Below are 15,778 nucleotides of genomic sequence, written 5' to 3'. Positions count from 1 at the left end.
CACTAGAACCGCGGCCGACAACGGCGACCCCCTTGCCCCTGCTCCTCTCCACGGAGAGGTGAGGATGCCGGGGTCGTTGCGAGAGACGGCATGGAGGCGGGAGAGGACGATGAGAAGCTTGTTGGGGAGGGAGCTGATGAGGTTGGAGAGGGATGCAAGGGCATCGAGGGGCCGGCGAAAGGGGTAGAAGGGATGGAGGCGGAGGGAGGGGTAGTGGAGGAGGCCGCCAACGGAGTCGAAAGAGTCGAGGAGGAGGAAGGGGAGGGAGGAGAATCAGGGACGGACAGGAGGAGGCAGGGTGGGTGGCTGTGACGAGCCGAGCGGAGCGCAGGCTATGATCGGATCGGGCAATGGGAGGATGAGAGGACAGAGGGAGGAGAAAGGGGCGATTGCTGGAGGAGTGGGGGCAGGAGTGACTGAGGAGAAGGAGAGAGAGAGGCATGGGTTGCGTAGGGTTTTAGTCGCGAGTGTTAAAAGGAGGAGATGAGAGAGATGACTGAGCGGCGGGTTGAGCGGGAGAGAGGGATATGGACTGCACGAACACCACTTTTTTAGGTTCTGCCTGCGATAGGATTCGGATTTTGTGATTATTTTTATTTATTGATGGACAGAGTGTTAAACCTTCTTGACCTGTGGGGAGGATTGTGCGAATTTTGCTTTTTGTTATTTACATTCGGAACTGTTGTTTTCTCTATGGGGGTTTTTTTTCGTTCGTCTCTTTTTATGGCAATAGCGCGATAGGTTGGCTTTAGGCTCACTGACTTGATCGATTAGCGCCGTAAGTGAAGGTTATTGTTATATGCTTTATTCTTATCGCCTATGATGATGGCAGTGGGAGCAGATGAGGAGGAGGGAGAGGGGGCGACTTGCGGGAGGAGTAAGGGGCAGGTGAGTGAGGAGAGAGCGAGGGGGCAGGTGAGTGAGGAGAGAGAGAGAGAGAGATGGGCACGCGGTGAGGAGAGAGATAGGGACTGCACGAGACTACTAGTCCTGTGCAGGTCAATTTTGCCTTTTTTTGGGGGGGGAACGGTCGATTTTGCCTATTAATGTTAAAAAACGGTTGATTTCAAAATTTTGTTCTTTATAGAATGGACGCCGAGATTTAAGGTGCATTCAACTCTGATATTATGATACAAGACAGACAAAGGTATTACCATTTCTCCTTTGTTTTTCTAGTGAGTACAAAAATCATGATACATATATCCTAACTCAATATTTACACTAGTCCACTATAGATCAGATTCTGACACTTCTCAAATATTAACAAATATGATGAAGTACTATGAGAAAAAAAGTCGAATATTAACAAATATTATTAAATACCAAGAGAAAAAAGTGTTATAGAGTTGCATTAAATTATTTTAATGAAACTGTGAAAAAAATTAAAAATTAAATAAGCTTGTCTTTTCCTACACGGGATACCCCATATACGAAGTCATGTAGAAAACAATATCCTTGAAACATATGTTAGTAATTAAGTATATCCAAATAGTATTCAGTTGTATTCAATTTACCACTATCATGTCCATCAGCATGTTTTAAACAAATATGGAATAAAGAAACATGTATTCAAAGTAAAATGCAAGCCGGATAGGGAAGAGGCTGTTTGTTTGCCTAAAAAAAGTGGGAAATCAAAGAATATGAAATCTTGTATTATGGTTGTTTGGTTGGCTAAAAAAAGAAGGAAATCAAAGAATAGGAGATGAGATGAGATGAGTTGTCACCATATTATTGGATGTTGTGAGTGATTTTTTAAGAAAACTTGTTTTGAGATTGTTTGGTTGGTTAAAAAATAAGGAAATGTATTATAAGAAACCTATTTCCTATAATAGTTTCTTTCTTGTGTTTAGTTCATTCTTAAAAATAAGAAAATAGATGAGATGAGATGAGTTGTTTGTATATTATTAGATGATGTGACCCACACTTAAGAAAATCAATTTCCTTATTTTTTTTAAGGAAATGGTTGGAAATGAAATGTTAATGAGATGAGATGAGTTATCACTATATTATTAGATGATGTGGGTGATTTTTAAATATGAGATGAGATGAGATGAGTTGGATGATGTGACTCATTTCTTGTGTTTGGTTTATTTTTAGGAGATGATATGAGATGAGTTATTGGATGAAAATAATATTTTATTGGATAAAGTGAATGAGTTGTTAGATAAAAATAATATTTTATTGGATGTTGTGATGAGTTTTAGGGTGGCACTACAGGCACACCACCAACCACACCTTGGGACACACTCCTCTCTCAGCTACAGTACACGGGACCCATATGAAATTTTTAAAAAATTTCATGTGGGCCCCGTGTACTGTAGCTGAATGAGGAGAGTGTGTCCAAAGGTGTGGTTGGTGGTGTGCCTGTACCATTTTCCTTTTGAATTTTGGTGCTCATATAATGGAAGGGGACCCACAAGAGCTTAACTATTGTAGAAATCGTGGGGGTTTTTTACTGCTGAATGAAAGCAAATTAACTTTTTTACATCATAACCATTTATTATTCGGTGGGTCGTCAATGCAGATATATTAAATATTAAATTTAAAATGAGTCATAATTGTCTAATAATCCACATGATGGTGACTGAACAATTGGAATCTCCATTCCAATTAGGAACGAACTAAAGTAAAGATGATCCTAATCAATTTGTAGGTCTGTGCATAATTTAACTCTTCATTATGGAGAGAGTGTACTTTGATGGTGAGTTCATTCATAATAATGCCTTTAGAAGAGAAAGAGAGGGGACCTCACTCCCACCTTTTTTTTTTTTTTCGAGGAACCTCACTTCATCAGCTCCCTCCTCTTCCTCTCACTCCGGCTAACACATATAATGGAAGGGGGCCCACAAGAGCGTGGACACGTGTAAGGAGATGATTGGGAACGCCACGTCAGCTTGAGGGAGACTGAGGAGCTGCTGTGTTCTCATTCTCTCATTCTCTCACGGGGGACTCACCTCTCCCTTGCGTCGGAGGTACCCTGAGCCAGACAGCATTTGGCACGCGGTATTTGGTGTGTACGTGTTAACAGTGTTCGCTGTGTGTCAGAATTAGCGCAGACGATGCAAAAGAGGGCAAAAGAGAGAGAGAGAGAGAGAGAGAGAGAGAGAGAAGGAAGACTGTGTAAACTGTGAATAATTTTAATTATTAGATCTTTTTATTTTAGCGGCTCAACTTTTGCTGTGTGTTTTTGCTATTGGTAGTTGTTGTTCCTGTAGTTTTTGCAATTATTGCTTCCCCGTCGTCTTTCATCGTCCGTAAAGTTGAGTACCTGATCTTTGTGTGAGTATATAATCTATTAAATGATTAATTTATTAAATGTTTGTAATCGACTAGCTACCATATACTCATATTGTTGGGAATTTATAAAATAATTAAGATTATAGCATGAATTTAAACCCGGAAATTAAATAAATAATACATCAAAGATAGATAATATAAATTAGAGAAACAGGCCTGACGGGAGCAGTCGTGTAAACACTGCCCTAGAAGATTGAGGACCCGCCTATCGCCCTGGCGCAGATGATCCCTTCTCCCCTAGCGGTAAAACCCCCCGGAAACGGCCCGGCCTCTGCACTCGGGCGAGAGTGCAGAGCTTCAGCTCAGATGAAGAAGTTGCCCATAAAGTAAAACTAAAGTATAGATGAAAATGATATGTAGAGGAGAAAAGAAAACAAGATAAGTTTTTCCATATTTTTCTTCATATTTCTTGAGCTCAACATATGTTGTTTATATAGGGGTTGAAAAGAGCCGTTACAAAATCCCTCAATAAATTTCGTAACGTTCGTCATAATGTATAGTCATTATGCCCATTTTAATTACAAATTAAAACACATTAAAACATATTTTAATTACAAAAATTTATTAGAATTCATTAAGGCAAAATTGCCTTTTCTTTAAAGTTCCCCATAATTATATATCCGTTACACATATTTTTAATTGCATGTTTTAATTACAATATTTATTATAATTAATTCATGAAGGCAAAATTGCCTTTTGTTAACAAAATATCTAACAGTCCCCCCAAAAGGCAATATTGACTGAAAATAATAAATCAATAAATAAATCACAGAATAAATATAGGTTGGGCAACCTTTCGTATCGTGAATTCGGGAGAGGTAGCTTTCGGCTTTGAACCTTTCCTTAGTGAGTTCATCGCCACCTGAGGGACATAATGGACTAGGCCTTGAATTAGGCCCCTTTAATCAGGTATTGATGAAAACACACACAATACGCTTCATCTATTGAGCAAAGCGGGTTGAGCGTTAAAGGCCATGCTCACAATAAACCGACTCATGAGAGTTTCTAGGGGTTAGCCCAGCCCCCCCTAACCGCGGCCATCACGGTTCCTCTCACGTAGGTAAGTCCTCAAAGGGTACTACAGCTGTTTATTTAATACCCTCCACAATACACGCGTTGGACTTATTAAGAGTAAAACTCAGCCTAGCCAGCTGTATCATAAGAGCATCGTCATCATAGAGAAGGGGTAGTAGCAAATGCTACATAATGATATATAAATATATCTAGGTCGATGCTCCACACGAGTGTCACTAGTCAAGCTTGTTTCTACCACATTGAACCGACATTGGGACTATATCTCTAAATAAGGGTTGGGTTGCCGCTGTCAGTGACCTCATCTATGGGCTTAACCCCATCTCCCTCGATGAATCCAGGACCACACTCCTGGATAATCCCTTAGTCAAAGGGTCATCAAGATTCTTTTCACAGACTTTACAAAGTCTAGAATCATAACTTTGCCTAGCAGCCGTTGTATTTATTTATCAAGTTCTTATTTTGTAATTAGCCCATCATATTGTTTGAAATTGACATTAGGTCATGATCTATGATCATAAAAGATCATAGTCTATGTCTGAAGAGATTGACCTTAATATCTGAACATTTCAAACTAATGCGGAACTAAAAATTCTGCAGTTATGCATATGCACATACATGAATGAAATTAATAATAGATACATGCAGAGCATAATAGGATTTCGTATCTTAAAATATATTTCATACTTCATAATTCAAATGCATAAAATTTTTAAATTATTCTATTATAAGAGGTTACAAATTGGTTGCCTACAAAGGAGACCGTCCAAATTTAAATCGGTTGCCTACAAATGAGACCTTCCAAATTTAAATTGGTTGTCTACAAAGGAGACCTTCCAAATTTATGTTGCCATTTTCTAGTACCACCTCTTATACAAATAATAATAATAATAATATTTGTACATACGTGCTTTAAATTTTACAAGTGCATTCTTGCATAAAACCTTGTAATTAATCATGTAACAAATGCAAGTTATCTAAAAAGACATATGAACATTTATTACAATATAAAGTTTTACCCGGGTAGTTAGCCAGGTAAGGATAGTAATAGAGGTTGATCAAAGATCAATTAAGTACCTCGTTCCTTACAGAGCGCGTTACGCAACTCCTAAACCTTACCTTAGACACCAACTAATCCAAGAAAACTTGAACCGGTTCACTCAATGAGTTTTTGTATCAGAATATAAAAATGCTTTATAGGCCCATAAAAGAAAATAGCATTGATAAGTATATCTGCTGCAGACAACCGCCATATAAGTTGCTGAACAAATCTGCATTCACTTTTTCCACCTTCTGTCTAAGCTTGTTAGATGCATAAACAATCCAATAAAAGGCGCTATGCTGATAGCTTAAAGAAATGAAAGTATTAAACCATGAACAAATTCAGATATTTCAAAGTGTCTATACATCCAGAGATAGAGCCTACGACAATGGATTATTACAGCACAAGAGATCCAAAGCTACCAAACAGATCACCATCAAAATTACACCGATTAAGGACATATATAGAAATTGTGCTACTTGAGAATATGATTATGTCGTAGTGCATGAAATAATAACCCATAAACTTTAAACCATCTCTTGAATGTCCAAAAATTGTCCTATGCACTAACTGTAGTAAGGATGCTCTGGTATCCCAACTAACTAAAACATGGTCTTATAACCCAACTGTGAGGTTATTCACTTTATAGATTTAGTGAATTGTAGAGAAAAATATCAGTGACTTCTTTTTAATGTTTATCTAATCTGTTTTCATTTTAGAGCAAACAGCTTAAAGGCCTCTTGTATCATCCACATGACTGGTAATAAAAGAGATACAAGAGTAAAAACCTTTTCCAGTAACGTAGTTAAGTTTTTTTTAACATCACATATATTTTTTTTTTAACTTAAAAAAAATCACTTGCAAAAGGGTAACAGGAGACATACCACATGTCTAGAGTCTAGCTTCCCATTGACATTCATCACACTAGCAAAATTTTGATACAGAGAAGGGATGCCGACCATCTCGGATCTTAAATGAGAACATTGTAGAAGATAAACCGCTATCATATGAGAACATGCATAATAAACCGTTGTCCAACTAATAAAAAGTCTAGCGAATATCCAGACTTTTATTTATTTGTTTATTTATTTATTTAATAACTGTAATATTATAATTAATCAATACTTAACAGACAATTAATTATGAAAAACAATTAAGAGTAATTATTTAACAATAATTAGAAACAATAATTAACAATTAATTACTGCAATTATAAATTCGTATGAACAGTAAATTATTTTAATGAACAGTAACTTTTAATACAACTTTTTCAGATTAAAATCAAAATCTATAAACTTATCAATCTTCTAGATTGTTGGAAATTTATCAAATAATTAAGATTATAGCATGCAGATAAATCCGAAAAATTAAACAATTAAAACTGGTCTGAACGGGAGCAGTCGTGTATTCACTACCCTAGAAGATTGAGAACCCGCCTATCGCCCTGGCGTAGATGGTTCCCTCCCCCTAGCGGTAAAAACCCCCGGAAACGGCCGACCTCTACACTCGGGCGAGAGTACAGAGCTTCAGCTCAGATGAAGGAAGTTGCCCATAAAATAAAACTAAGATGTAGATGAAAATAATATGTAGGGGAGAGAAGAAAAACAAGAGAAACTTGTTGTATATTTTTCCTTATCATTTTGAGCTCAACATACGGATATATATATAGGGTTGGAAAAGACGTTACAAAACCCGTAATTAATTCTGTAACGTTCGTCATAAATTTTGTAACGTTCCCCATAATTATATATCCGTTACACATATTTTTAATTGCATGTTTTAATTACAATATTTATTATAATTCATGAAGGAAAAATTTCCTTTTGTTAACAAAATATCTAACATGATGCACGTGGATTGTGTTTGTCTTGAGCAGAGGACAAGGGAGAGTTCTTCGTTGAGTTCGGCGAGGGACGTCAAGATCGAGAAGCGTGATTGTAGACGGACAAAATATATTTTCATTGAAGATCCAAGAAGTGAACGCCCATGGGCTGAACACTTCGAATAGGCCCAAAGTCAAGCCCACAACAAGTTGCAGCGAAGATCACCTGATGATTAAAGCGAACCTGGCCAAGCAACTTATATCGACCCAACCAGGTTAGACACGAGTCGACCCCCGCAACACGCCTCACATCAAGCTGAAAGGCGTCATCAGTTGGATAAGCCTAGAGTCGAATTCTGAGCTATATTCAAACTCGTAGGCGAAGTTTGCCAACTAACAAACTTCGTCTACATGGACTAAGTCGCCCACGACCAAAGCGACCTTCACCCACGTCTTCAGCGAACTTCGCCCAACCCACTCGGGGGATAACTGTTCCCCACTAACTCTTACTTTAATGGCTACTTAATCCACAATTAAAGGGATCATTAACTCTCTCTTTCAGCCTATAAAAGGAGAGAAAATCATCTACAATACAAGATATACACACAGACGCGAACGCAGAGATATATACGCGCAAAAGCATACATTTGCTATTCTGTTGAGAAGTATTGCTAAGAGGAGACTGAGCTAGCTTCCAAGCAATCCGAACCTCATCAACAGTAAAAAGACCCATCGTCTTAGTCAGCGAGTCAATGAAGTACGAGATCAGCGCTCCACCGGCACATGGAAAAGAACCCTAGGAAAAAAATAAACTTTCCTTTGTTTCATTATATTTTCTTTTATTGTAATTTGTGTCAATTACAATTCAAAAGAACCTGAAACAAGATGGTGACTCCACTGGGGACTTCCTTCTCTTCCAATGAGAAGATTGTGTCGCATGTCGACACTAAGACCCTCGGCTCTTTTACTGAAATGCTGGTCATTGAATTTGATTAAGCGAAGTTTGAGGAATCAATTTACACGAATAAAATCTTTGTGATGACAATTGTACGTAGTTGTCACAAAATTTGCCACAATACGAATCTTGGTTGTCGCAAAATTCACCACAGTGCAAATCTTGGGTCTAAAACGGCCCTCGCGTGTGAAAAGACCACCTTCGCCAAAGATAGTTCAGGCTGTGCTGGATGCCAAACGAACTTCAATAAAGATGTTATCACATCTGTTCTCGGGCTTCAGTCTTCGACTCCTTTAGGAGTTCGATTCAAAGTGTCTTGTGATGCTTGCTATGCTTCTCCGACAGAAGCAAAGAATGGGAGTTATTCCTCATCTAAATTTCCTCAAAGGAATAACATCGTCGTCCATGATTCCGCTGGACAAACTTCTAGTCAACGTCACCGTAAGCGACATTCACATTCCAAGGCCAAAACCAGCGAAGTTGGCACCAATGCTGACTTGAGAGTATTCATAACTCTGAAGAGAACTCTCCATTGTCAGCATTGTACGACCCTTAGCGAAGTGATCATGGCAGTTCAAAAGAGTTGCTAATGTAAAGAAATATTCTTCAACTATTTTAGTCATGCTCCTGATCTTTCAGAAGTTCGGACTAAACAACAACGAAGCACTGAAAGGAGCAAAATGCAATTGCTCACTGTCAACACGACAAGTGTAGCTTCTAGAGATGATGAGGAAAGTTTAGATAGCTCGCCTGATCCAGTATACTCTCCTGGCATTGGATCTATTCTACCAGAAGCCGATGGAGTATATCGCAACACCAATCTAAGGGGAAGGGTGGCTATTCCTTTTGACTACTCCTCCATCCCAATGAGAACATTGTAGTCATCATCCCAGATAAATCAACCCACTTCTAGTGGAGCCAACTCCGCCATGGCATCGTATCTAACCCCTGGTTCAAGTCAAGAACGACAATGGGCGATAGACATGACGGACTGAGAAGACATTCTGACCCAAATGACAATTCAGAAGAAAGATTCAGACGAACGAATCGCACGACTAGAAGAGATGGTTACGCAACTTTTACTAACCTATCGTTCTCAGGAGAGTTCTTCGAAAGGAAAAAAGGCTATTTGGCAAAAATCCTCTTGAAAACGATCAAGAACAACAAGATGATGTGGACTCTGAACATGCAATGTTAGAGGCTACACTACCTTCAAAACCGAATAAGAAGGCCAAATCCCTGGAAGACATTCAGAAGTAGCTCAATGTTCTTTCTTAACGAACAGAGTTCAAGAAGGTTGGAATCACCTGACCTTATCCCATCAAATGGGATATGGTTCCCTATCCAATAAAGTTCAAGCCCCCAACGCTTCACACATTTGATGGCAAAGGGTCCCCGAACTAGCATATCTACTATTTTCACAAGCAAACTATAAATATAGTGGGTAGCGATACTATTAAGGCATGTCTTTTCATTGGTATCCTTTAGGGGGTAGCCTTTGATTGGTTCCAAAATTTACCTGAGGGATCAATTAGGTCATGGGCGGATTTGGAATCAAAGTTCCTATCTCAATTCTGTGAGAAACAATCTGATGTCACCATGGCCAAACTCCTTTTCGAGAAACAAAATGGGAATGAGATGGTCAAGGAATACATCGAAAGATACAGCAACTTGACATTACGATGTTGAGATATGCCGCTACCAATGTTGCTTCGAACTTGCCGACACAACTTCCTAGCATGAATTGAAGCCCACATGGGCGTTGTCACTGATCACACCTGGAAATATTTGATGGAGCAAGCTGAGATAGCCGAGAAGTTGTCAGAGTGTTTCAACAAAATTGAACTCAATACCAAGTTCAAGGGTAACAAGGGCAAGCAAGGGTAGATGTGGCAACCAAAAGCTAAAGAGACTTTTGCTGTTGGAGTCCAGAGTGCCAATAACAGCGAATAAAAAGAGCCAAGGAAGAATTTTCTATGCAATTATTTGTTCAAGGATGAACATACAGTCACCATCTTCCATGTCAATAAGGAAAATTGTCTAAAGCTTCCAGAAGCTCGACGCCCGGAAGAAGTCGGAAAGATCAATGACCCCAACTACTGTCTTATCATAGAATGTTGGGACACTAGACGAAGATATGCTACATTCTCAAGGATAAGATACAGACGTTCGTCGAATTAGAAATTCTCAAGCTCAAACACGAGCAAAAGAAAGTCACCGCTAACATAGTGACCCTCCAATTCGGTTCTATGCCATAGATCGGAGCTCAAAATGGCATCATCCACATTCGTACCGTAAGAATAGAGGTGGTTAACTATGATCGCCGAAACCAGCAAAGCCGAGGCTTAGTTCCTCTTACCACATCGAGAGGAGAAATAATGTGGGTACATCCCGACCTTCTTCAAGATGAAGATTGGACTCTTTAGAAGCCTAATAGCAAGAAAAAGATGAAGGCCTATAATGCCATCTCCATGATCATTGAAGAAGAGTCCATGCATGTCACTTCACTCACCAACTCAGACAGAGAAAAAATAGCCATGACAGGGACAAGACCCGACAAAGATTACCTGAGGGATTATAATCAGCCAGGAATGTCCAAACTACTCGAACCAACCAAGCAAAAGGAGACCCAATTCAATAAAGCCTTACAACGTCCTCCAAGTGACCCTAAGGCCCTGTTCAAATATGATATCATAGCACAATTGGCCAATATTCCAGCCCGAACCACCTTATTCAAATGGATGCATTTGTTTAAGGATACGAGAGAGGCTTTGGAAGAGGCCCTGAATGACAGTGAGGCATTTCTCACCCACATGATCAAACCTCCTCATGATGAAGGGCCCAAGCAATGCTATCAATGCCGAAAGCAAATGCCGCACGTCACCTTCACCCTAGAAAATATGCTGGTCGAGGACCATCATCACAACCGACCCCTTTACTACACTGGATATATATGGTCGTCAAGGATCGAGAGGATTCACATCGATACAGGCTCCGCGCTGTGCATAATTCCATGAACACTCTTGAGCTTCTTGGGAATTTCCCTTAACAAGCTCTCAAAGATGTCTGCAACCATACTCGACTTTAACTCCAGCAACAGTCGATCTCTTGGAAAGATCCGAGTTAAGTGTTAGATCGAAAAATTAAAGATGAAAGTGACTTGTTATGTCATCAATGTCGAAACACCTTACAATCTCCTTCTTGGACGACCTTGAATCCACTCCAGCCAGATCGTCCCTTCAACACTTCATCAGTGTTTCAAATACATTGATGAATAGGGAGTCTAATAGAGAGTTGATGCTGAAAAGCATCCTTTCAAAGGGGTGGAGAACTACTTCACTAACTCTCTCTTGTATGATAAAAGTCAAACAATTGAGATTTCCCCTCCAAAAGATGAGGATAGTGATAATGAAGCAGATGTTGAGCTAGATCCCATTGATGATCCGGTCTAGAAGATAGATCCACTTGTAATTACCCTAAAGGACCTTTGTATTGACCAATCTGTCGAAAGTCAAGGCGATTGGATCTTCAATAAAGAAGAGTTTGCTTATGACTGCTCTTTAGACTCTGGGTTTGAAAACTCAAGAGTTGAAAATCTGATGGCCAGGTTAGCCTTAGAACCAACATTGTGCATGCCAATAAACGAGTCATATCATGCTCACAAGCAGCTCGACAACTCCGAGGATGCCACCTTCATGGTTCTGCCTAGAGGGAACACTTTGAACCTAATCATCTTCAAAAAAGTTGAGTCACAATCTCACTTACAGAGCTCTGATGAAGAAGCTAAGGTAGTGCTAGAATTTTCCTAGTATAGTCGATAATCTTAACAAATCATGGCAAAAATAGGATTCAGTCTCACTACAAAACAAGGGTTGAATTTTAATAGAGGACTACGAGCCCTTTTGATCCCCTTTACACCCGAAGGAGAAGTTTTTGATTATTACAATCGGACCAAACGAGGACTCGGTTGCATCTCTCCAGAAGCCGAGCCACAAGCAGGACCAGCATCTGATGACTCCCTAAACAGTTCTTTCGGACATGTCCAACTGGGATTTTGACCTTAACCTTGGAGTCTTGTGTAGTGAATTCATGACCAACATGATCTCATATAACCTAACCATGAATCTCGATGAATCTGAGATGTTTGAAGATTCTGAAGATGATTCATGGGTGAAGCAACTTGAAAAGCAATGGGAGTCGCGTTTTAAAACCAGAGAACCACCCACCAAAGATAAAGTGGTCCAAATCAACATTGGTGACAAAACCAACCTAAATCCCATCTTTATCAGCGAAAGTCTATCATCAGTTGAAAAGGAAAAACTCATAGTTCCCCTCCAAAAATACATTGATGTCTTTGCCTTGAGCTATGAAGACATGCCGAGTCTAGACCCCAGTGTGACCAAACATCGTCTTAACATCAACCCTAGCGTTAAGCTGGTCAACTAGCAGTAACGATACTTCCGTCCTAAATTGATGAAACTAATCGAAAAGGAAATCTGCAAGCTCATTGAGTATGGGTTTATCCGTGAAGAACAACATCTCGGTTGGTTAGCCAACATCGTGGTGGTGATGAAAAAGAGTGGTAAGATCTGAATCTGCATCAACTTCTGTGATCTCAACCTCGCTTATCCAAAAGATGAGTTCCCATTCCCTATCACGGACGTTATGGTCAGTAATACGTGTGGATTTGAGAGGATGCCTTTCATGGATGGTTTCTCTAGATACAACCAAATAAAAATGCATCCAGATGATCAAAAGAACACAACCTTCAGAACACCTGTAGGAGTATACTGTTATATAATAATGCCCTTCAGTCTAAAGAACGCTGGAGCTACTTACCAACACGTCATGAACATGATCTTTCATGGATATCTGTGTAAAATAGTAGAGTGCTATGACGATGACCTCGCGATCAAAAGTCATCACAAACAAGACCACGTTGGTGATCTAAGAACAGTGTTTGAAGTCATGCGAAAACACCAACTCAATATGAATCCAACCAAGTCCTTCCTAGGGGTATGTTGATGCTCAAATCACACAGAATAATCCAGAATATGATGGTTACAGAGTAATGAAAGATGATGGAGGGGACCGCTTCCTTCCTTGACTTCATGTTTTGGCCACTGAGTTAGAGTGAATGATCTGCACAGAAGAAGGTCGTGAGAGGGCATGGCGGTGATTCCCCCATGGTACCTCCAACGATCAAGTCAGTTGACGAACTTGAGATTGAGTGGAGTAATAGAACTATGTGTTCTTATGCTATTTGCATTAGAGATGATGATCTCTGAGATTTAGATCAGGGGAAGAGTTTAGATTGTGAACCTTTGGCTATGGCGAATAGCATCTGTATATAAAGAGGATGTCAATAGCAGATTGGTCCTTTCGACTATGCAAAATGGCGGTGACAAAGTGTGAGCTGGAAGGTGAGTCATCCTTTGCTTTACATGTGTCAGCTGGCGACAGGAGGAAGATCACTTCGGCTTCATTTTGAGGAGCGATCGATGGGACATTGGCTGCTAAGTGGTGTGATGACGCATGGTCTTTGAGTGGACATGATATGACTTATTGTCAGGATGGATAAGCTTTGGCGAAGTTATCTTTTAGCCTCACTGAGAATCAATGTCCCTCATGATGAGACTCGTGAGGAGAGTCAACTCGAGGAGAGGAGTAACGACTCGAGGAGTTCTGGCTGAATGGAGTCAGGTGACGACTCGAGGAGCACTGGCTGAATGGAGTCAAGTGATGACTCGCCCTGCCTTTCAAGTCGACATGGAGGAGTAATGACTCGACTGGGTCGACTAGGCTCTTGGCGAGTTTCCTGCTATGAGAGGGCCGACTGGTACCGCCTTTTGTGTCGACATTGATGAATGTCGACTCGTCTGGTCAGCTGAGTCAGACTGCTAGCTGATCTCTAGCTATCTCTCCCATCAGTCGAGATATCGACTCGTCTGGGAGGTCAGGATGCCTCATGCTGATTAGCACCACTTCTCGTGTCGATACTGAGGTGTCGGCTTGTTTGGCTAGATAGAGATGGCGACTCATCAAATCATATATTTAGAAACAGTTGTACCCCATAATAGTTGGCCCCTTTCATTTGGAGTTGTCTTTAGCCGAGTCCAAGTGAAATGAATAAAACTCTGGACTGAAGTTAGGGCTGATGATTGTTTTGTAGAATTACTCTAATCGAGCGAACCAAGTGGTAATTCTTGAGTTGGCAGTGTTGTGTCGACCCGAATATTGCGAGTCGGCTTGACAACTAGCTCATATTGCACCTATTGTGGGCAAGATGCTCGGGTCTTGTGTTGATGAAGACTGGCAAGTTGAAGTGCTTTAAGTCTTTTTATCAAAGATAACCGATCAATTGAAATCCATGCCTTGGGTTTATTCATAATGATACCAAGGTCTTAATGGTACAATGATAATTCTGAGGCTAGGACTCATATTGGACCTAAGTCTTCATAATCCTAGTATGGCCGAGAGGTGACTGTGGGAGTTGACCATAGAGTTATGCCTTGGACTTACCCTGATAAGGAACCAAGGTCTTGACCATGATGATCGATGAGAGCTAGAGAAATCGACCATATATTGTGCCTTAGGCTTATCCTGATAAAGAGCCAAGGGCTTTTGACACGCCAGCCTGGAGGTTGGGTCGCCTAGGACTTATTTTGGTGCCTAGGGCTTCACCATGATGGTTGATGAGAATTAGAGGATCCAACCACATGTTGTGCCTTGGGCTTACCCTGATAAAGAGCCAAAGACTTGGAATCCGACTGAGGAGTCGAATGTCTAGAACTGTAAGAAGAGTTGACTAGGGCTTCCCCTCCCCTATGACCGAGAGATGACAGTGAGAGTCGGCAAAAGAGTTATGCCTTGGGTTTATTCCTGATAAGGAACCAAGAGCTTGCTCTTGAATGTCTAAGGCGCGGCTGAAGAGGACTCTGTAGCCCTAGCTGCCACCTTATAGGCTCCGGCATCTTCCATGTCCATGTATCCATGGGCTCTGGCCATCAATTGCTCATAATTAGCGACTAACTTTTTAGTTAAAGAGTTGGCCAATGCATTACTCTGTAGGCCTGCTACGAGTGCTGACATGGCGACTGCGCTTCAAGGGTCATTGACTTCCAACCTCTTAGCTTGTAATCTCTTAAAGTAGGTCCGGAGGCTCTCTTCTGGTCCCTGCCTCATTTGGATCAGTACATGAGGGGGAAGCTCCCGCTTGACGTCAGCTAGAAAATGGTGGATGAACTTTCGGCTAAGTTGTTAAAAGTTTCTGATTGATCTCTTCTCAAGAGTGTTCCTCCAGAGCTTAGCACTCTCTGAAAGAGTGATAGGAAAGCATCGACAGAGGATTGCTTCTGATGCTTGGAGCATACTCATCACATCATAGCCAGCCTGGAGGTTGGGTCGCCTAGGACTTATTTTGGTGCCTAGGGCTTCACCATGATGGTTGATGAGAATTAGAGGATCCAACCACATGTTGTGCCTTGGGCTTACCCTGATAAAGAGCCAAAGACTTGGAATCCGACTGAGGAGTCGAATGTCTAGAACTGTAAGAAGAGTTGACTAGGGCTTCCCCTCCCCTATGACCGAGAGATGACAGTGAGAGTCGGCAAAAGAGTTATGCCTTGGG

This window comes from Asparagus officinalis, chromosome 8 (assembly GCF_001876935.1).
Source record: "Asparagus officinalis chromosome 8, Aspof.V1, whole genome shotgun sequence".
NCBI lineage: Eukaryota > Viridiplantae > Streptophyta > Magnoliopsida > Asparagales > Asparagaceae > Asparagus > Asparagus officinalis.
The sequence above is the reverse complement of the archived record's forward strand: the minus strand, read 5'-3'. Positions refer to the sequence as shown.